Raw genomic sequence first — 23,292 nt, forward strand, 5'->3', positions numbered from 1 at the left:
AAATAGTTCACTGAGAATTAACTTTCACTCCAAGAAATGCTTTACAATTAATGTTGTAGCTATAATATCACAAGGTGTCTAAAGATTATATTGTATTTATATATAAATAATATATTTAAGAAAATGTATTTGAATTCTTCACACATTGTGGTTATTATTATAATCTAATCTTATATATTCTTGGCCAATTCTTTTCCCGTATTTCTCACAGATGTTAAAAATCATTTTTCACATTATTTTTCCTTTAATACTGTGAAGTTTTAGGGTGCATAGTACAAAACCAGGATCAGATTTAATCTGTGATCCAATTTTATCATGAATTCTGATCTTTTTGCTCACATTTTTAAATCCCTGCAGATAAAATGTGTTCTTTGGAGTGAGGTGAATTCTACATATACTTTATTTTGCTTGCCTTCTCATAACAGCTTAATTGGTACATTTTTTTCAAAGAAGCCTCCGTGGGTAAAGTACACTTGAATATACCTAAAGATATTTCCTTAAAAGGCATTTCAGGAGATTGGTTATTATAACAAATTGAGACTATTCAAAAGACATAGATAAAAGGATATAAAATGGACTTCAGCCTGTTCTCGTACATATACAGAAGAACGCCTGTACTCAACTTCTTTTAAATTTCCTCCCTGCCAAATAATTACTTGCTTCTGTTGTACTTTTCATCTGTTGCACACAAGACACTTGAACAACAAGAACATAAACTGGGATAAAATACTTGCAAAACAGGGCAAACCATTCTCATTCTGGACTTGACTCTGCAGTGCTTATTCAGATTTGTCGTATACAGAATTATTACATGAATTGAGACAGTGTTCTCCAGTGCAGCCTGTGCCTGTGGATATTAACAGCAACTGACGCAATAGAACTATTTTCCCTAATCACACTAGCAGTGTTGACTAACAGCCTTATAACTCAATGAATTCCAGACACAAAGAAAAAAAAAAGGAAGGCACCAGTGAAAACAATAAAAGCCAAGATGATAAAATAGATATGGAATTATAAATCTTGACATTTTGCCAGCTTCATATATAGATCATCTAGATATTTTAGGAGCAACAAGCAATTTGGATTTGGATGCAGACCTGTGGCTTCACTATAAAAATTAACTCTGGTAGAACTAAGTTCAATATTTTAATGAATGTAGTTGCTCTTACCTCCTAGACTTAACAAAAAAACTGAAATCTAGAATGATTAATAAGTTTCTTTTGGTAATGATAATATCTATATCCAAATTTGCTTGAACACTAGAATATGTAATTTCCTGTTTTAGAATATTCCTATTTAGAACATTTAGAAAATGGTATAAAATATGTTAAAAATAAATTAATCAAAACATTGTGTAGTTCAGTAATTTTTTTACACTACCACACCCAGGTAATTTTAAAATTATGTAGAATTCCTTAATTAAAAATATTGTAATATAATTACTGCTATTAGAAAAACAACATGGTATTTATGGTGTCACAGTAACTGTACTCTTAAATAATCATGTAAATTGTAAATCTCTCCTGATGCTCAGGATCTCCTTTGTTTCTTTAGGTACTTATCTTCGCTATCTTGAAAATAGAGATCAGTTGTCACTATTAATGGATTATAAAATCCAAATGTGAAATGTTATATCTAAATATAATGGTTGTGGTACATTTTCTAATAATGATGTATCATTCACTTGTAAAGAAAATACATTTTTTAATCTTCATGTTAGAAATTATCTCTTTGTTTAAATATTTTCCATTTTGATTTAATTTGTTTCTAAATCATTAAAAAACAGAATGCCATGTTTATGTACCTATAAGAGACCTAGAAAAGTAAAATGGAATGAAGAATTGCTAACTTAATTAGGTTTTTCTGGGTTAATGGCAGAAGTTAAAGTCACTGAAATGGTGATATTTGGCAGAAGCTTATAAAAGGGAAGATCCAATTTAGAAGTATACAATGGTGTCAGAATATTCCTAAGGTTTGTTGGTTTAATTTTGGAAACTAGTAGCACTGAATAAAAGATAATTTCAGATATATAAAATTTTCATCATTCATGTATAATTAAATAAATAATCTGGATATTTACAAAAAAGTTTGCCACATAACAAATTGCGTACAACTTTAGTGATGTCATTTTAGTGCAAGTCAAGTAGCTTTTAATTATTTGTTATATTGATTTATTCTTTAATTCAAAAATACCTAAATAACCTAAATCACTGGAGAATGAATAATAAATATACATTTAAGATTTAATAAGGGATTCATTGTCCCAAGATTGCATTATTTTTAGTTTAAAAATAACTCTTTAATTGTGTGAGACAACTAATTAGGGCCATTTCAAATGGTTCAAGAAATTATATAAATAAAATGAAGTAAACTTTATAGTTTAAGAAGTAATCTATAGTTAAATAATTCAATGATTTAAATAGCTGAATTATGAAAATATAAAAATTCAGCACCCTTATTTCAATGAACAATTCGTATCTTGAGTATGTTTTACTATTTTACTTTACCTGAATATTGAAATTTATAAGCATTTCCCAAAAAGTCTAGTGTGAATGATTTTCATGAATCATTAAAAGTTAAAGTGATTTTCTTTTTTTTTTTTTTTTTTGCACAGAGTTCATTTCTTTGCATGTCTGTTATAGGGTGAAACAAGGACCACCAACTCAAATTAGAAGTTCAAAAACGAGTCTTTTGTTAACTGCGTGGCTGTCTCAGCAAAGTCTAAGGCAGACTAAGTGAGAGAGCATTTAGGGGTCTGAAGTCGGGGTTTTTATAGTCTGGAAGTTGTCAAAGGGACAAACAGGTGGACCGAAAGTTAGTAAAAGAAGCAAAAAGTAAGCGCAGGGTCATGATGACCCCTTTTACAAAAGTGAACCTTGCAATTTAGCGTATTAGCAGACAGGTAACACAAAGGTCACATAAAGGTCACATAAAGCACATCTAGCAATTAACGGATAAGAAAAATAATTTGTCATAGCACTTAGCTAGTTAGTTCTCATCAGGACAGCACTTGGCTCACTGGTTCTTATCTTGCTTTGTTCCAGCCCAGTCTGGACAGATCTAAGCGTGATGGTGCTTGGCTTCATTTCATTTACCTCTTTTTCCCCTTCCTCCTTCTCAGCCTCCTGGTCTTACGGGGGTGGTGGTGGTGTGAGGCCGTCGTGAGGCCACCGGCATCCATCTCACATCATTACAGAATACTATGTGTAAACAGAAATTTTGGTCCCATTTCACCTTTTAAATACTAAAACATCGGGCGGCGCCTGTGGCTCAGCCAGTAAGGCGACGGCCCCATATACTGAGGGTGGTGGGTTCAAACCCGGCCCCGGCCAAACTGCAACCAAAAAATAGCCGGGCATTGTGGCGGGTGCCTGTATCCCAGCTACTCAGGAGGCTGAGGCAAGAGAATCGCTTAAGCCCAGGAGTTGGAGGTTGCTGTGAGCTGTGTGAGGCCACGGCTCTACCAAGGGCCAGAAAGTGAGACTCTGTCTCTACAAAAAAAAAAAAAAAAAAAAAAAATACTAAAACATCAACTTGCTTTTAAAATTAAAATATTATTGAATTTAAAATTTACTTAGAAAAACAAAGTTGTGGGGGAGGCATCTGTGGCTCAGTGAGTAGGGCACCAGTCCCATATACCAAGGGTGGTGGGTTCAAACCCAACCCTGGCCAAATTGCAACAAAAAATAGGAGCTGGAGGTTGCAGTGAGCTGTGATGCCATGGCACTTTACCAAGGACGATGGAGTGAGACTTTGTCTCAAAAAAAAAAAGGTTGTAACAAATAAGTAAAACTACCCTGTTTTCCCCAAAATAAGACATCCTCCAAAAATAAGACCTACGTAGAGGAAAGATAAGACGTCCCCTGAAAATAAGACCTCGCACATCTTTGGGAGCACACCTTAAAATAAGACGCTGTCTTATTTTCAGGGAAACAGGGTATTTTGTGCATAAAGATTTCTATTTCTGGCCTGGATTATATCCATGAAGCCCAAACTGACAAATGCAAATACTGTCAAAAACATCCACACTTGGGTAACTGACAGGCATTTCACATTTAACGTATCCAGAACAAAACACTCGCTCTGTTTCAACTACCCTTCCTTCAGTCTTGTCCATCTGAGCTGAGTCAACACCATCATTCCAGCTGTACTATCTGGAAGCTGTCATTTGCAGAAATATGGATAGAACTGAAGAACATTACGTTAGGTGAAATAAGCTAAACACAGACCAATTTCACATGTTCTCACTCAGATATGAGAGATAAAAATTAAGACAATTTATCTCTTGGAGACAGAGAGAGTAAAATGTAGGTTACCAAAAGGTAGTAGGAAGGGGGAATAAAAAGAGGATAGTTGATGGGTAAAAAAATATAGCTAAGTAGAGTGAGCAAGAGCTAGTTTTTGACCCCACAGCAAGGTGACCACAGTCAACAACAACTGTTGTGTTATACAACAGTGTATAACAACAACTAATAGGTTATACATTTTTTAAATAACTAAAAGAATAGAATTGGAATGCTCCTAACACAAAGAAGTGATAAATACTTGAAGTGATGGATAACTCAATTACCTTGATTTGATTATTATACATTATATGCCTATATTATAACATCACAAGTCCCCCATAAATACACCTATTATGTACCCACAATAATCAAACATTTTAAAATTATAAAACCCCAAACAAGCAGAGTTGCATAAGTTAACACAGACATATGGAAAAATTAATCAACTACTTAAGGATATGATCTTTGTTGTAGTTACTCGTACCTGAAACTTACTAAAGGCAAGTCAACGGGAAGCCCAGTTTATGTTTTGTGGGAACTATATCACATAAATAAATGAACAGCAAACTATAATTACGTGGCCTGCAAAATCTGTGAGTGTGTGACTCTTAGCAACTCTTGGCCCCAAATAGGTCCCATGGAAAGCAGGGGAAAAACCGTGGACAGGTTTCAAGGATGTACCCTTTCTTATTCATCTAAGAATCTCAGATGTGGTCATAGAAGACAATGAGCAAAAAATTACCTCCATGAGAGCAGAGCCCAGAGCCACTATTCTCATATATCAAGGGAGATTCCTTGAATACTGGGGTAGGGACTGTTCACACTTATGTACTCAACTGCTGTGGAACAGAAGTGGTTTGTTTTAGGTGCTTTTATTTTCCAAATTAGGGCACTATAGTAGTGTTCTTGCTCCTAGTCTATATTATATTTAATAAACGAGAACGTTTGGTATAGTACATGGGGTAAAGCCTGCTGGAGATGATTGCTTGATATAGTGAAGGAATGGATCCTTGTGCTGCCATTATTGGTTTAGAAATGCTTGTGATTTATGTGTGAGAAGAGTGACCTCCACAGCTACAGTAGAAAACACTATGACCTCCGTCTTCATTAGGGGTGACCTAACTTCTCAGTGTGGTTAGTGGGATAGAAGTGAAAGTGATATGGTCAAATTCTAGTTCTTTCTTTTTGTTTATTTGTTTTTTTAATGAGATAAGTTGTACTTCTCTTTGATCTGTTCTTTTTCCCACTGGTTAGAACTCTTTGTCATGTTATGGCATATGTCTCATTGACCTTTGAAAATGAGTACAGTATGAAAGATGTATGGTTCTCTAACACAATCAAGCTACCATAAAAGCTGGAATCCCTGCTTGGTGTGTTAGGTAAAAAGTAAACAAGTCTATATTTCTAAACCATTGTATATTGGGGTCTTATAGTTAATAATATTAGATAGATCATTAAAAAACAAAGGCTCACTAAATTTGAAACCTTGCATGAAGAACAAATAGACATTTTGAATTATAATTGTTCTATTATATTATTATCGTTATTATTTGCATTTTGGCTGATTTGTAACAGAAAGTGATTTATGCCTACCATGTGTCCAGCCCACAGCATTCACTCAATAAGTGTTTTGTCAAGTGAATTTATTTAAAAATGTCCATCATTTATTATTCATCATTTTTTCTACAAGTAATTGTGCCTAGAGAAAGTTTTATAATCTCCGTAGAGTTGCTAGAATTTTAATACTATTCCTATGCCTTTATCAAAGCATAAACATATGAGCCACATTGGACTCAAAGAGCTAAAATGAAATTAGCTTTTCACAGAGCAATTCCAAAATAAATTACCCCAAACAGGCTCTTTTCTCCTTTGTAAATGCAAGGCTCTGTTGTTGGGCAGATATGTTTCTGTGATTCAGTGATGAAATCTATGCAGTTATCCCCTCCTTAACTATCACTGTGCTCAGAGCTAAGTTTGGGGAGCAGTTTCATTAGTATCCTATTAACTCTACTCCCTCATTTTGTGGTTAGCATACAGGGTTAGGGACTGCATCTCAGAAGTAGAAATAAAGGTGGAAGAGAGAATGCTGGCCTGGCACAGAGAATAGCCACACGGCACCCAGCCACCAAGGGAGGAACAGGTTTCATCACAGTTCACAGGCAGGCATTAACTGATCGTATCATCTTACAATTTCTCATTACACAGTGTGTGATTTTATGGGAACTATACATTAATATAAATTGATATGTAATTGTATAATAATATGTTAATGTATAACTATATATCTGTATTAATAAATATATACATATTAATTATATTTTAAGCTACTCCCAAAGATATCATAGCCTTGATGCAAATTAAGTATCAAAAGTAAATACTCTTCGCATTTTCCCCTTTATATTTCTACTTTTTAAATTTTAATTTAAAATTAAAAATAACTATATATATATATATAGCCAATATTATTTATTTTAAGATTCATGGGTAGGATTAACCATATATATAAAACATATATCTGGTTATTAAAAACATAACAAATAGATCTGGTTAATCCTACCCATGAATCTTAAAATAAATAATATTGGCAAGAAAGAAGAAAGTTGACAGGGCAACAATATGAAGAAAAATAAAAGGATAAAATTAAATGAAATGTTTTAAGCGCATAAACACAGATGCTCCCACCTGTATGTTATTATTACCATCTGGTTAGCCTTTATTTGACTATGCCCTGGATGCGTCCTAAAGACAGATCTCTTATTTTAATTCATTTCTATCTGTGCTTTGCTAAAGATAATTCCTTCTGAATTCTTTCCATTCAAAATCCTTTTCTCTACTGAGTCTATTGTATAATCCCTTAAAGTATTTGTCTTTTCCTCTACTAATAGATAGCAGATGTCAAAATAAATGTCTGTTTCTGTGTTAGTCTGCAGCTAAACTCAGCTTGGGAGGTGTGACTTTGGTGTGTACAATGTTGCTGGTCCTTCCTTTTTTTTTTTTTGAGACAGAGCCTCAAACTGTCACCCTGGGTAGAGTACTGTGGCATCACAGCTCACAGCAACCTCCAACTCCTGGGTTCAAGCAATTTTCTTGTCTCTGCCTTCCAAGTAGCTGGGACTACAGGCACCCGCCACAACGCCCACCAAGCTATTTTTTGGTTACAGTCGTCATTGTTGTTTGGCGGTCTGGGGCTGGATTTGAACCCGCCAGCTCTGGTGTATGTGGCTGGCACCTTAGCCACTTGAGCCACAGGCGCTGGGCCTGCTGGTCCTTCCTTTAAGAGGAATTTTGCCTCCCAAGATTTCATATTGTTTTTTAGGCCCATCTTCCTTCCTGTTAGTTGGAGACTTCTCAGGGCTTGCTGATCTTTGCCCTTTCTTCCTGGATATTCTACCATTTGCAGATTTTGAGCTTAGCTCATTAGATTTTAACCACATGAAGGTTTATAACCTGGAAAGAGTCTGGAAGGGAAGACCTGTCTTTTATATGTGGAAGGTTTCTACTTCTACTCTCTGTTTCCCATGAACTGCATCACAGCAGGGCAGCCCTGAGACTATCAGTCAATTACAAAGTAGACGTCCCAGAAGCAGTGGATGTGAGTACACATTTTTAGGGTGAACATAGACTACCACTTATACCACACATATCTACCTTTTGAGCAGTGTTAGAGAACAGTTCCTCCATAAATAAAAGGGCCTTCTCTTTCTGTGGGAAGATTTAGAAGAACTGTAGGTTTTACGTCTGCAGATGTTTTCCAGCTTTGTGCTCATCCTCTTTATCCTGCAATATTCAGTCTACATTCTCCTTATGCTTGGCTTTCACTTGTGTACTTTTCAATGACTTACTACAAGTAATTCTCTAGGCACAATTACTTGTAGAAATCAGTTTACAAGTAACAGTTACCCAAATCATCATTACTGAGAGATCTAAGTCTATGGAAACTGTATTCTTTTAAGGATAGGGATGCTGCTCCTATCTATTTATAGTTAGAATGGATCAATGAAGAGTCAGATGACACCAATAATCACGAGTTTCGTGTATATTCCACTCAGCTCACACTTTGTGAAAGGAACCTAACCACCACCAGTTGATTAGGGTCAACTTTTCCTGACTGAATAGCAATTTCAATTCAAGCTAGCTGTTTCCATGGTACAAAAATTCCACAGAGTCCTGGAAACAGTCAGACCTTGTAGTTCATTAGGAGTCTTGCCATGTTCCCTGGCAAAAGTCTTCCTCTGACAACCAGAAGCTCCAAACCTAGAATTATAGATAGAAATAGCATAAAATCCCAGTGTAAAATGAGCTATTTGGATGACTCCTGCTGTGACTCCTTGGATATCAGACTCATCCACTTATTCTTCCTATTAGGAACAAAATGATTTAATCCATATACTATATTTGGAAGGAATCTTTCCTTTAAGAAATTTTAATTCATATAATGTTCCTATTTTTTTTATTTTGCTCCCCAATTTGTTACAATGATGTTACCTTCTAGTCATATCATTAATTTAACAATTAGAGTTGGGAAAAATAAACCAAACAAAGTCTAAGCATTTGGAGAGAGGTTAGAATTGGAGAAGTTGATGCCAATATTGCAATTTGTATTTAAATACATTTGCATTATATGGAAGTTTTACATTTACATATATTTATATACTTTTTAAATAAATTTAAAACACATCCAAAGTTCACTATAAAAAATTGCTGCAATTTATTTATCACTTTATTTTATTATTTAAAGGAAGTTATCTTTAAATATCTTTAGCAATGATGCAAAGTTAGGCAGGTAAAAATCATTTAAGAACCATAAAGCATTAAATGTTCTATAAAAAGTAGGTTAGGGTCTAGCACATAAGCCCCAGAAAAATCACAGGTGAAAGTATTGTGAAGGAAAAGAATGTGGGGATTTTCAAAAACCAAAAAAAAAAAAAAAAAAGTAGCTTTTGTTTCTGAAACAACAACAACAAAAACAACAACAAACCCAAGAGACTCAATGTGAAATTGTAAAAAGGTGGGGGAGTGTTATTGCTAGTTTACAGAGGGATTTTTTCCATAATAATTATTTGGCATTTTTCCTATGTGCTGAAAGTTATTGCAGAGTTGTGAAGGGGAATGAAAAACCAGAACTTTCAGTATTCACGGCACCAGAATTAAGTGTTATGAGACATTCACTGGAAGATGCAACTTTTGAAGGTGATTAGTATTTGTCGTAGATAGAATATTGTCACCACTGCTATTCCATTCTCAACAATGATGTCCATGCCTTCATCTCCAAAACTTGAGACTACATTACCTTACACAGCAAAAGGGACTTTACAGATAACTAAATTAAAAATTTGGGGTGGAGAGACTATCCCAGATTTTCTCTCTGGTTCCAGTATGATCATGAAGGTCCTTCTGAAAGCAGGGCGGAAGCATGTGAGTAAGAGAGATGAGTAATGAGGAGGCAGAGCTAGACTGAGGCCCTCTGAATAGAGAAAGAAAAACATCATAAGCCAAGGAGCATCTGTGGTCTCTAGAAAGAAGCCACCTTGCAAAAGGAAAGAACACAGATTGCTCACAGGTGCCTCCAGAGTAAACATTTATTTCTTAACATGTTCTATGAAGCAAACATCACCCTGATCCCCAAACCAGGAAAAGACCCAACAAGAAAAGAAAATTATAGACCAATATCACTAATGTATATAGATGCTAAAATATTCAAAAAGATTCTAACAAACAGAATCCAGCAACACATCAAACAAATTATGCATCGTGATCAAGTCGGTTTTATCACAGGGTCTCAAGGCTGGTTCAATATACGTAAATCTATAAGTATAATTCAGCACATAAACAAATTATAAAACAAACACCATTGATTCTCTCAATTGATGCAGAAAAAGCTTTTGATAATATCCAGCATCCCTTCATGATCAGAACACTTAAGAAAATTGATAAAGAAGGGACATTTCTTAAACTGATAGAGGCCATCTACAGCAAGCCCCCAGCCAATATCGTATTGAATGGAGTTAAATTGAAATCATTTCCACTCAGATCAGGAACCAGACAAGGCTGCCCATTGTCTCTACTGCTCTTTAACATTGTAATGAAAGTTTTAGCCATTGTAATTAGGGAAGAAAAGGTGATCAAAGGTATCCACATAGGGTCAGAAGAGATCAAACTTTCGCTCTTCACAGATGATATGATTGTATATCTGAAAAACACCAGGGATTCTACTACAAAACTCTTAGAAGTGATCAAGGAATACAGCAGTGTCTCAGGTTACAAAATCAACCTTCATAAATCGGTAGCCTTTATATATGCCAACAACAGTCAAGCTAAAAAAAACAGTTAAGAACTCTATTTCATTCACAGTAGTGTCAAAGAAGATGAAATATTTGGGAGTTTATCTAACAAAGGATGTGAAAGATCTCTATAAAGAGAACTATGAAACTCTAAGAAAAGAAATAGCTGAAAATGTTAACAAGTGGAAAAACATAGCATGCTCATGGCTGGGAAGAATCAACACTGTTAAAATGTCCATACTACCCACAGCAATATACAATTTTCATGCAATCCCTATTCAAGCTCCACTGTCATACTTTAAAGATCTTGAAAAAATAATACTTTGTTTTATATGGAATCAGAAAAAACCTCGAATAGCCAAGACATTACTCAGAAATACAAACAAAGCAGGAGGAATCATGCTACCTGACCTCAGACTATACTATAAATCGGTAGTGATCAAAACAGCATGGTACTGGCACAAAAACAGAGAAGGAGATGTCTGGAACAGAATAGAGAACCAAGAGATGAATCCAGCTACTTACCATTATTTGATCTTTGACAAGCCAATTAACATTCAGTGGGGAAAAGATTCCCTATTTAACAAATGGTGCTGGGTGAACTGGCTGGAGACCTGTAGAAGATTGAAACTGTACCCACACCTTTCACCATGAACTAAGATGGACTCTCACTGGATTAAAGATTTAAACTTAAGACATGAAACTATAAAAATACTAGAGGAGAGTGCAGGGAAAACCCTTGAAGAAATCGGCCTGGGCAAGTATTTTATGAGGAGGAACCCCCGGGCAATTGAAGTAGCTTTAAAAATACACTACTGGGACCTGATCAAACTAAAAAGCTTCTGCACAGCCAAGAACACAGTAAGTAAAGCAAGCAAACAGCCCTCAGAATGGAAGAAGATATTTGCAGGTTATGTCTCCAACAAAGGTTTAATAACTAGAATCCACAGAGAACTCAAACGTATAAGCAAGAAAAGAAAAAGTGATCCCATCACAGGCTGGGCAAGGGACTTGAAGAGAAACTTCTCTGAAGAAGACAGGCGCTCGGCCTACAGACATATGAAAAAATGCTCATCATCTTTAATCATCAGAGAAATGCAAATCAAAACTACTTTGAGATATCATCTAACTCCAGTGAGACTAGCCTATACCACAAAATTCCAAGACCAGAGATGTTGGTATGGATGTGGAGAAAAGGGAACACTTCTACACTGCTGGTGGGAATGCAAATTAATACATTCCTTTTGGAAAGATGTTTGGAGAACACTTAGAGATCTAAAAATAGATCTGCCATTCAATCCTATAATTCCTCTACTAGGTATGTACCCAGAAGACCAAAAATCACATTGTAACAAAGATATTTGTACCAGAATGTTTATTGCAGCCCAATTCATAATTGCTAAGTCATGGAAAAAGCCCAAGTGCCCATCGATCCACGAATGGATTAATAAATTGTGGTATATGTACACCATGGAATATTGTGCAGCCTTAAAGAAGGAAGGAGACTTTACCTCTTTCACGTTTACATGGATGGAGCTGGAACATATTCTTCTTAGTAAAGTATCTCAAGAATGGAAGAAAAAGTATCCAGTGTACTCAGCCCTACTATGAAACTAATTTATGGCTTTCACATGAAAGGTATAACCCAGTTATAACCTAAGAATATGGGGAATGGGGAGAGGGAAGGGAGGGAGGGGGGTGAATGGGCAGAGGGAGGGTGATTGGCGGGGTTACACCTGCAGTGCATCTTACAAGGGTACATGTGAAACTTCGTAAATGTAGAATATAAATGTCTTAACACAATAACTAAGAAAATGCCAGGAAAGCTATGTTAACCAGTGTGATGAAAATGTGTCAAACGGTCTATAAAACCAGTGTATGGTGCCCCATGATCACATTAATGTACACAGCTATGATTTAATAATTAAAAAAAAAAAAAGACTTTGATTTTGGCCCAGAGAGACTGATTTCAAATTTTTGACTTCCAGAACTGAAATGAAATACATTTTTGTTATTTTTGTTGTTTTAAGCCACAACTTACATAGCAATTTGCTTTTGTTTATTTGTCCCTAATAATATATTACCTGTCTTAACGCTACAGTTTCTGAAAGATATTGCCCTGTGGACAGGGGGAAGTGGTGGAGCACAGAGGGATGAAGTCCCCCAGCTCGCTTCTTCACAGGAGGGCAAGGGCTGCTGGTGTTCATCAAAACACTGGCTCTGAGTGAGAAACCTGCAGCGGGGATAACTAGATAGCTACTGCTTTCCCACGTTGCTCTCATCACTGTTCAATTTTCCTGATATCCTTACTAAATGTTGAATCTTTTCTGAGTGTTCTGATGTTTGATTAGAAATATGTGAAAGATGGGCGGCGCCTGTGGCTCAAGGAGTAGGGTGCTGGTCCCATATGCCAGAGGTGGTGGGTTCACACCCAGCCCCGGCCAAAAACCACACACACAAAAAAAAGAAATATGTGAAAGAAAAAACAAGCACCAGATATATTTCATGATTCTTAACTTTAAAATTATCGGAATAATCTCTTTTATGAATTTAAATATTTAGCCAAATTTTACAACACCAGAGCAATAAAATTATGATGGAAAATTAACAAAATACTCACTCAAGTTACATATTTCAAGTAGAGGGATGTAAGTGTTAAAGTTCCTTTAAAGAGATGGAGAGGTAACAAATCTGTGTTATACACATTAATCTACACAAACATGGGGGATTGTGGAGTGACCTGCTCCCTGGATTCAGGCTATTAATATAAAGCAACAATAGTACAGTATGTATTCTCAGCCAAAACTAAACAAAATAGCAAAATAGCATTTACTTTTGAACAGAATAATAAGATCTAATCAGACAATTCTGAGCAGATTATACTTAAATTTATTCTATAGCTTACATTAAACAAACAAACAAAAAACACATAAGGTTGTTCAATTTAAAACTGAAAGCCTGGCTTCATTAATTCTTTCTCCAGAATTGAGCAGCTTATAAAGGTGCTGAGATTTGATCCCAGGTTCCATACAGGGTCCAAAGACATACCAGAGTTCTGAAGGCTGATAAATTTCTAATACAATCAACTCATCTCTATAGATTTTAACAGGAAGCTAAATTAAGCTCAAGGTCAAGCAATGAATTTAGAAAGAACTAGATCAGTGAAAATCTTCATGTCTCCCTGTGGTAGGAAAATGATTTTGTAGTCATTTTATCTTTTTCCCCTTTTTCAAGCAGACCTTATTAAAACTGAAAAATGTAGTAAGGTGGTATAAATATAACACTTAGCTACAATCATGGTTATATATATAATTATAAACTCATTTGTTTATTGCTAAGATTTCATCTCCACCCTGGACCCCATGTGCATTTTTATTAATAGTGGTTCACTGGGCATCACTCATTGCTCACACCATAAAAGAAAAGCTAGATACCATTTGGTAAAATTATTATGTCTACAGAATAATAATCATATGACAGATTCTTATTTATTACATGGAATTCTTATTTGTATTTAAATGCTATTGATATACCTGTCTATATAAAATTATTTAAGGCAAAGACAACACATAAATTACTTATTCTTCTCATTAAAAAAGTGAAATATGCATTGTACTATCTAAAAATAGCTGCAGCAGTAGATGGTAGCATTGTTGCACATTTTTATTATTTGTTATAAACTGCTCACCTTTGTTTTTCAGCCAACAGCCTTCCTTGCCTTATTCAGTTTTATTAGTCACCTTATAAAGATGTTGAAATGCCTGTTTGAAGGCTTTTCTTTCTTTCTTTCTTTTTTTTTTTTTTGACCAGGCAACCTGGACTTGTGTTTCTTCTCTGTCTAAAGAATGTTACCTGAGGAAAAACAGAAGTGGGAAAATTAACGTTTCTGCTCTTTTACATCTGTTTTCATAGCCAAGCCACAAGGCCAGGGTGTTGTGAAATAGGCACATGGTTATGGCCTCACTCACTTCCACCTTCTTGAGTTAATTGTGTAGGCTTTCAAATATACATTTCAAAATAACTATCCAGTCTTTAAAAGTTCTTTGGTTTCAATATGTTCTTTGATGCTACAGTTAAATGAAACTTTTTATGTCCTTTGTTCTTGGCCATTCAGTAGGTATTCACTTTTAGTGAACAACTAGATCGTTTAAGGAAGAAAAAATCAAACTGTTCATCTTTTGATCTACAACGGGGTGACTACAGAGATGCATGTGGAAAAGCTATAATATTGAGTAATGAAGTAAGCCAGACATTTGGAAGAAGGGAACACAAAGGAAAATGAGTAATGGATCATTCAGTTAAAATTTTCTACATTTTCTAATTGTAAATGGAACTTTAGGCCAGACATACTTAACTTAAGCTTTTCCCATACTAGGAGTAGGGCTTGATTCAAGGTAGAGGGAAAAGATTTTTCTTGCTGCTTCCAACACGTTTCGGATTTGTTGTACTAGATTTTTCTTTTAAATGTATTCCTTCTTAAAAGTTACTTTTTGCTTTTTTCTTTCCATAAAAAGATTAAATATCAATTGAATTTAATGGCTGAAGTAAGTAAAAAGGCACCAATTTAATCTCATCAAATTTTTGTGAGCACTTTCAGCTATAAGAAGGCAATATTAAGGTGTCATATTTAAGTGATGTGTTATCAATGCTTCTTTTTGTATCTTCAACATAATATGGTAGAATTCTGTAATGTGCCATAAATAGCAACTACTGTGGGAGCAAGCTGAGCTGCTCTGTACACTTTATAACATAATCAAGACACTGTGGAGAGTTTTTCTTTTGAAATGCCTAAATTTGACCAGATAACATCAAATGATCAGGATCAAAATTCCCTTTGTGATTTGACACTTGCTTTCATTTTTTTTGTCTCCAATTTCAACGCCTAATTCTGAGCAAATAACAATGACAGTTCATTTTTCCTAGTCAGTGTTAATTTTAAAAATCTTTGGGACTTTCAGTACATCTTTTACATTCTACATAATTTTATCCCAGTTACCACCCTTTAGAGGTCACAGTTATTGCAATTCCAATTGCCTTTTGTGAACAACTAGACACAGTTTGATCAATTCAAAGTGCCTCAAGTCAAATAAATAAATGGCAGAGACTACAAAGGATTATTCTGAGAATCTGCAGGCACTTTGTGCTACCTTGAACAGATTACAAATAAGAAAATTAGCCAGCATGTTGAAATTATTTCTTTAAAAGGAACAAAGTTTATTGGAATAACTTCATTGTTTAAAAGCAAAGATAACTCTACAAAGAGGTCATTTACTATTTTCTAAAATGTTATCATATGAAGTATAAATAACAATTATTAATTTAATAATTTATGCCCATAAAGTATTGAATGCATAGTGAAATTTATAAGCATTATGAATAATTTTTAAAATTTATAAAATACTTTTCTAATTACAAAATATATATGATTAAAGTGTATGAAAATATTTTATTTTTTATAAGGAAATTGCTGAGTATGTTGTGAATATTTATCACCAAATTCTAACAGTGAAGAAAATGGGCCATTTCTTAGTGAAGCTCCTTTCAAATTTTTAGAAATGTGATAGCCTGTATGTTCCTATACCTTTAGGGCAATCTTTCTGTACTTAATAGCTAGTCAAGATCACAAAGTCCATTCCAAGTTAATGAAGCAGAGAGAATGGAGACTGGTTTCTCTTTGGTGTAGAGTAGATCAGAGTTTTTGTGTCTATATTTCCTTGTTTCTTAGAGAAGCATGCATACTTTTGCATCTGTTTGTAGAATGAACAAACAACATTGTGCTTATTTTGTTAGTTATCATCATGTTGTAAGGAGAACCAACTCTGCTCCTGAGTATCTATGTATCATGCAAGGGAATTCTTGCTACCCTCCAAATACATAATTCTGCATTCTATTTTTATAGAACTATCAAGCCAACAGCACGTCTAGCTGTTTGGTCATATAATTGAAATATCTTACTAAACTTTTCACAAAGTCCTTGCTCAATCATGCCACTGTGTACCATTCAAATATGTGTAAGAGTTCTTTCCAAATATTTAAATATGCAAAAATTATATCTTTAAAGAATTTAATAAAGATTATTAGTAAAAAAATTACAATCTTTTTAAACCACTCAGCTTAAGAACCAAATTTTGAAAACCACATCAGTAGTCTAATGCATTCTCAATCATTCCTTTTATAATTAACCAAATATCAACACTTTGAATTATTTATAAATTTTTTTATTTTTTAAAATTATTTTTAAAACATTTCATGATTTTCACTATTATTTCTAATAGTGTTATTCATACTATTAATGTATATATATATTTATATATATCTTTCATTTTTCCTATCTGAAAATTATCCAATTATTACCATGCAGAAGTTATGATTCTGCAGATTACTGTATTTATTGCTCAGCATTGTTTTCATGCTTCAGAATTAAGTGGCTTTTTCAATACATTATAGGATTTTAATTTATAAATATACTCTTTATATCTTTTAAAGGTACAGCATTGTTAGTAAGTCATCTACCACAAAAAAAAAGGGAGGAAATCACTGCACACAATGCCCTTTTATTTGTTTAACCACTTAATTGCTAACTTGTTTTTCTTTTTAAGAGCTTTATTTACAGAACTGAAACATGCTGAGCAGACAGGCTCCTCTCCAGCCATCTGTCAGATCATCTGAGAGATCTAACAAAGCCAGCCTAAAGTAGAAGAAAACACACACACACACACAAACACACACACAAATGCCTCCTGTTATGATTTTCCAACAATAACTACTCTATCCTTTAGTCCAATAAAAGCCCAAGCCACCCATTGAAGTGATGGCATTCCTTCTTTCTTTCTTTAATGCTGTGCCCTTTCCTCTGTTGAAAAATAACATAAACCATTTTGGTTCAAACCTATCCTAACCTTTCAGTAGAGGATTCTTTCTCAGCTCGTGGCTTCCCCCACATCCAGTATTTTGGTGGCCCATCCAGGAAGCACAGTTTTTTGCGTCTGTCTTAAAACTGATGCTTTTTCTGTTGTGTAGCTCTCATCCTTCTCAGGATCCTTAATACCATTCAAGATTTGGTGAGTCTCCTGGGCTTGAAAGTGGTCATATTCTATAGTGTAGGAGTGGTAGCTCTTTGGTTTGGTCTAGGATAGAAAACATGGTGCGTGGTCTACCACTCTTTGGTGGTTCCTTGGAGGGACACTCCTAACCACCCCTCCCAGTTTTCACCTGGGTCCAGGAACACCTTTCTTTGGGGATGTTCTCTACTACATTTTGGCCTGGGTCAGAACCCAAAGATGCCTGCTTTCTGCCTGGAAGTCTAGTTTTTTGTCTGACTCAGAGTCAGGGATGCATGATGTCTGATCAGAGCTCCAAAGGTCATGTGAGTCAAGGATGCCTTACTCAAGACTCTCAATGTTTTGATGTTTTTGTAGCCCTCCACCCCTAAAAATGCCCTTTCCTTTTCTTGGTTATTGTTATAAGCAATTTTCAGTTGCTTATGACCCTCCTAAAGACTCCCTGTTAGGATGTCTCATTAAAATTTTAAAACTTCAAGACTTACTCAACTCAGGCTCAAGCCTTTAGTCTTCTATTACAGTAAATTAGAGGACTAAGAATTAAATGAATCTCTTAATCATAATCCTTTTTTTTTTTTGTCAGTTTTGGAGGGTGCCATCTTCTCTCTCAAGAAGTCTCTCTCACTTCCAGTGCCCTTCCCTTTTGTAGAGAGGGCATGGTCTTGGTATAGCCCACTCCCTGGGGTAATTCTTACTCCAGTGATCCACTTGGTGGTAGTTGAAGCAAGGCTAACCTCCCAGAGAAGGATGTTGTTCTGGTGCCATGGCATCATATCTCACATCAACCTCAAACTCTTGGGCTCAAGTGATCCTCTTCCCTCCCCTCTCCTTGTAGCTGGGACTAGAAGTATTGCCACAACACCAGGTTATTTTTTAGAGCCAGGGTCTCGCTCTTGCTCAGACTGGTCTTGAACTCCTGAGCTCAGGCAATCCCCAGCATAGGCCTCTCAGAATGCTAGGATTACAGGCTTGAGCCATTATGCCCAGCCACAATCCTATTATAATCCCATAATTCCACCAGGTCTGAAACTGCTGGTGTTCAGGCTTTCTTTGAACTAGCTCTGCATCCTGATATTCACTCTTCTTACTGCACATTACTTCTCCTGTTCCTTCTTCCTCTTCTTCTTTTCCACTTCTCTTGTCCAGCCACATTTGTTCTGGAAGGCCATTATAAAATCCCTCTTCACCTGTATACCAGCTCACTCTCTGGTATACTGCTGAATCAGAAGGTATTAAATATTACTCAGAGCAGGTATGAAAAATCTGACCCTTTACACGTCACAGCTGTCTAAGGTCATTTGCCTCTTTGCTAAGTTAGATCCTGACCCAAGTGGGGGGGAATCCATCTTAACAATGCACTTCCTCTCCCCTTCAGTCCCAATCTTCGGTGTAAGTTCTAAAAACATGCCAAAAATTCCACCAAGTAACTTTTAGATCTGGCATTCAAGGTCTTTAATAAATGGAATGAGGAGAAGAGAGAGGAAAAGAAAAAAAAAAGACAGACCAACATCAGACCCAAGAACAAAAAACAATTTTTCAAATGGTGGCTACCACAATAGGAGGAACTGTTCACAGACAGAGTTATCCATGGGGCTCAGACAAGAAGCACCAGAACAACATCCTTCTCTGGGAGGTTAGCCTTGCTTCAACTACCACCAATTGGATCACTGGAGTAAGAATTACCCCAGGGAGTGGGCTATACCAAGACCATGCCCTCTCTACAAAAGGGAAGGGCACTGGAAGTGAGAGAGACCTCTCCTTGAGAGAGGAGATGGCACCCTCCAAAACTGTTGTGTGGGCCTCTTGGACCCTCATACTCCCAACCCATGGAGTTTCTGGGCCTGCTTCAGTCTGACTGATGGATCCTAACTTTGGAACCAATTCTACTTTACAACATCAAGATGGTCAAACCTAGCGTGACTCTCTTTCTCTCTTTGTCACAGGTAAACAAATCAATTTTAATACCAGAGGCACTTATTCTTCTCTTGATGAATTTTGGGGACCTCTGTTTCTCCTGTTCTGTCTCCATAAACTGAGTAACCACAACAATATGGTTGGTATTAGATGTGTACGACACAGTCATCCAGCATTTCTTTTATAGGGTCTCGCCTTTACTTCCTCTCATGATTTTTCTGTTGTTGCTATAACAACTTATTGTGAACTTAATGGCTTTAAAATAATTATTACCTTAAATTCTGTAGATCAGAAACTAAACATGAGTGTCAGTATTCTAAAACAAATGTTCTGAGACAGCTGAATGACTTTCTGTAGACTCTAAAAAATAAATCTTTCCCTTGCTTTTTCTAGCTTCTGGAGGCCTCTCTCTTGCCCTTCTCCAAATTCTTCTCATTCTGCCATTTGCTTCTGACCACAACCATGTTTAAGGATACCTGTGATTTGGCTGGAGCCCTCCCAGTCTGGGATGATGTACTGGTTCTCATCTTAATCTCGTCTGCAGCGTTTCTTGCTGTTCTCAACCTGGGGGTCATGACCCCTTTTTAACAATGAAAATACACTGCGGCATTAGGAAGGTAGAGAACCACTGAAAGATAACACATTCACAAGTTCTGGGGATTAGAATGGAGGTCATTATCTAGTTATCACAGTTCGCTTATCTCACAAACAGATTTCCATGTGTGTCCTGTTAATGAGTTGCTATTCTGTCTGCTGACAGCAGGTGATTGATCCAAATATGGGTACTTGATCAAATCTGGGTTAAGGACTGCCTCCCTGGGACTTTGCTTTGAGACTGGCTGCTAGTCACTCTCTGTCATGGTACCTGCAGCAATGAATTTTATAATTAGGGAGGTGTTTGCAGACATGTTTCTTGCCATGAGGTGAAAATATGCCAGAAGAGAGAATCAGTCACACACAGAGATGAAGAGACAAGAGCTGGAGACAGAGAGAACCTGTCTTCCTCAGATGAGCCCTGAGGCCCAGCTCTCCCGCTGCATTTTCTTTGTGCAAATGGTTAAATCACACCTGGCATTTAAGGAATCAAATCTGCATTGGTTTCTGTTCTTGAAGTCAAGAGTCCTAATTAATGTGCTATTAATTAGAATTACATAAATATTTAAATGAAAAAATAATTTTTAACCAAATGATTTCCACTTTGATTTATATACACAGTAACTTACATAATTAGACTGACTCCCACATTGCCTCAGCCAGTTCTATTTATTGCTTTAAAGTTCATTGATTAATATCTCCAAATTAAAATAATAAAAAAAAAACTATGCTACTTCTGAAAAAGACACATCAAATCCCCCAAATTACTTACTCCGTGTTCACATATTTTTTCTTCTTAAAGAACTCCCTCAAAATTGACTTTGTATATTCAATTCTTAAAATACTCATCTTAAAGATAATTGTTTATAACTTTGTATGTATTTTAACTCAACAAAACAGGTATTTGAGCGCACAGATAATCTCATGTGGATGCAAGAATTGGAGATATAGCTGAGTGAAAAAGAAAAGAAAAGGTAGAAATTATTTTCTCTTTCTGATAGGGCCATCTTTCTCATTTTCTCTCTCTTCAGTGAATTGGCTTTATTCTCACACTTCTGTCTGCAAAATTTCTCCCTTTGCTTTCTGGTGGAATCACTATTTTTGAATGTTCAGAGCAGCAAAATTCACCACTGTGGAGATGTGGAAACCCAAATGCCCTTAAATACCTGAATGGATTAATAAATTGTGGTATTTATACACCATAGAATACTATTCAGCTATAAAACTATGGATAATTTTGTAGATAGATTTAGAGCACATTCTCCTAAGGGAGGTATCACAAGGATGAAGAAGCACAGCTCAGATGTACCCAGGACTAATGTGAAACTAGATTAACCACTACGTGCTCACATGAGAGAAAAACTCAGTTCATTTCAAGTAGGGGTGAGGTGTTGAGGAGTAAGGTAAAGAATTGGTTAAGTCCCCACCCAATGTGTACATTGCATGGTACATGGCTCACTTCAGGGGTGAAGAACACAACTATGACGTGGACTCCAAACTTACAAAGGCAAATGATGTAACCTAATCATATGCACCCTCATGTTATCCTGAAATGAAAATATTATGTAGTAAACAAAATAATTAAAGATTACAACCATCCCTATCAGAAAAGAACAAAAAAGCAAGTATTGCTTAGAGATTTGTAAGGGTGAAGAAGACCTTTCTGCAGAGATGAAATATAATGTGAAGTATGAAGACCACTGGAAGAAGAGAGAGCATAAGGGTTTGAGAATGAAGAGAGGCTACTGGGAACAGGAGGGGCAGAGTGTATAAAACACATAAAGCCTGGCATGGCATTTTTGGAGAAATATGAAGAGATAACCGTCATGGTTGGTGTATAACAGAGGAGGAGATGAAGGTAGAAAGACTATAAACTGGTCAATTTAAAGTTGGTGTGGTGAATAGTAAATTGGGATGGATTCTATGCATTTTGGGATACAATTAAGCTGGAGTGTAACAAATGACAATTTAGTTTTAAACAGATTAACCTTAAAAAAATAAAATTTGTATAACATTGCAGACTTACGTCATTCTTTCTTGAAAGTATGGCCCATGTACCATGAACTTGATTTTAACTTATTTTATAGGAAGCTGTTTCAAACGTAAACAAAATACAATTACCTTCTGAAATCACTTTGGTAACTCTGTACTAAATTTTAATGTCTGATTGATTAAACAGAGGGAATTTTTGAAAACAGAATATTTTTCACAATAGTTTGACATTTATAACTAATATGTACATAAGTTCATCTGTTTTGCATATGGTTCAACTCTCAAGGGAAACATCATTAGTTTAGCATAGAAATATTTCTCTTTCATTGCTGAAACAGTTCAAAAATCTATCTTTTGATATATGGCTTGTCATTATATTATGATCTACATAGAATAAATTGACCTTAGGATTTACTTTTTAGTGCTGTCACCACAAGCTACCATTCAAATGGAGGTAAAGATAACTGAATATGAGGGCTTGCACTTATGGATTTATATTCTTCTATCCTTTTTTACTTTTGCCTCATTATACAAATATAAAAACAGAATTATCCTACAAAACAGTATTATCCAAAGCTAATAGTCAAAGATCACCAGGATCAAACATATTAAATAAATTGACCATGTTTGTGTCGTTAGTAAGTTTAATACAGGTACATAAACCTAGCAGAGTTAGGCAGAAAATGTATTAAAACCAGTGTCAAATGTGAACAGTTGTTAAAAAGGAATAAAATGAACACTTTATTAAATGACACAGATATCTTGAAGAACATTAATTAGTTCTAGGAGCATAAGATGCCAACAATTATAGAGCCATTGATAATCTGCAATAGTCATAGTCATGAGCTAGGAAGCTCAGAGTCTTAGAATTAAAGCCACAGGACTGAATAGAAAGGAAAGTAGCTGTATGAGAGAGTAAGAGTAAGTCTACAGCTATGATTTAATAAATAAATAAATAAATAATAAATACAGTGTAAGTCCAGCTCTATGTATTCAGAGAATTGAGACTTAGCCATGTTTTCTTTAAAGGAAAGTAATTATTGCAGGTTGAAGATAACATGGGCAGGGAATTAATTGACGTAGCACATGGACATTTTAAAATTATAAAAAAGACTTCCTATGTTGCTCAATTGTTCACACAAGGTTGAAAGTAGAGGTGGATGG

Source organism: Nycticebus coucang, chromosome 16 (genome assembly GCF_027406575.1).
Source record: "Nycticebus coucang isolate mNycCou1 chromosome 16, mNycCou1.pri, whole genome shotgun sequence".
In the NCBI taxonomy this organism is placed as follows: domain Eukaryota; kingdom Metazoa; phylum Chordata; class Mammalia; order Primates; family Lorisidae; genus Nycticebus; species Nycticebus coucang.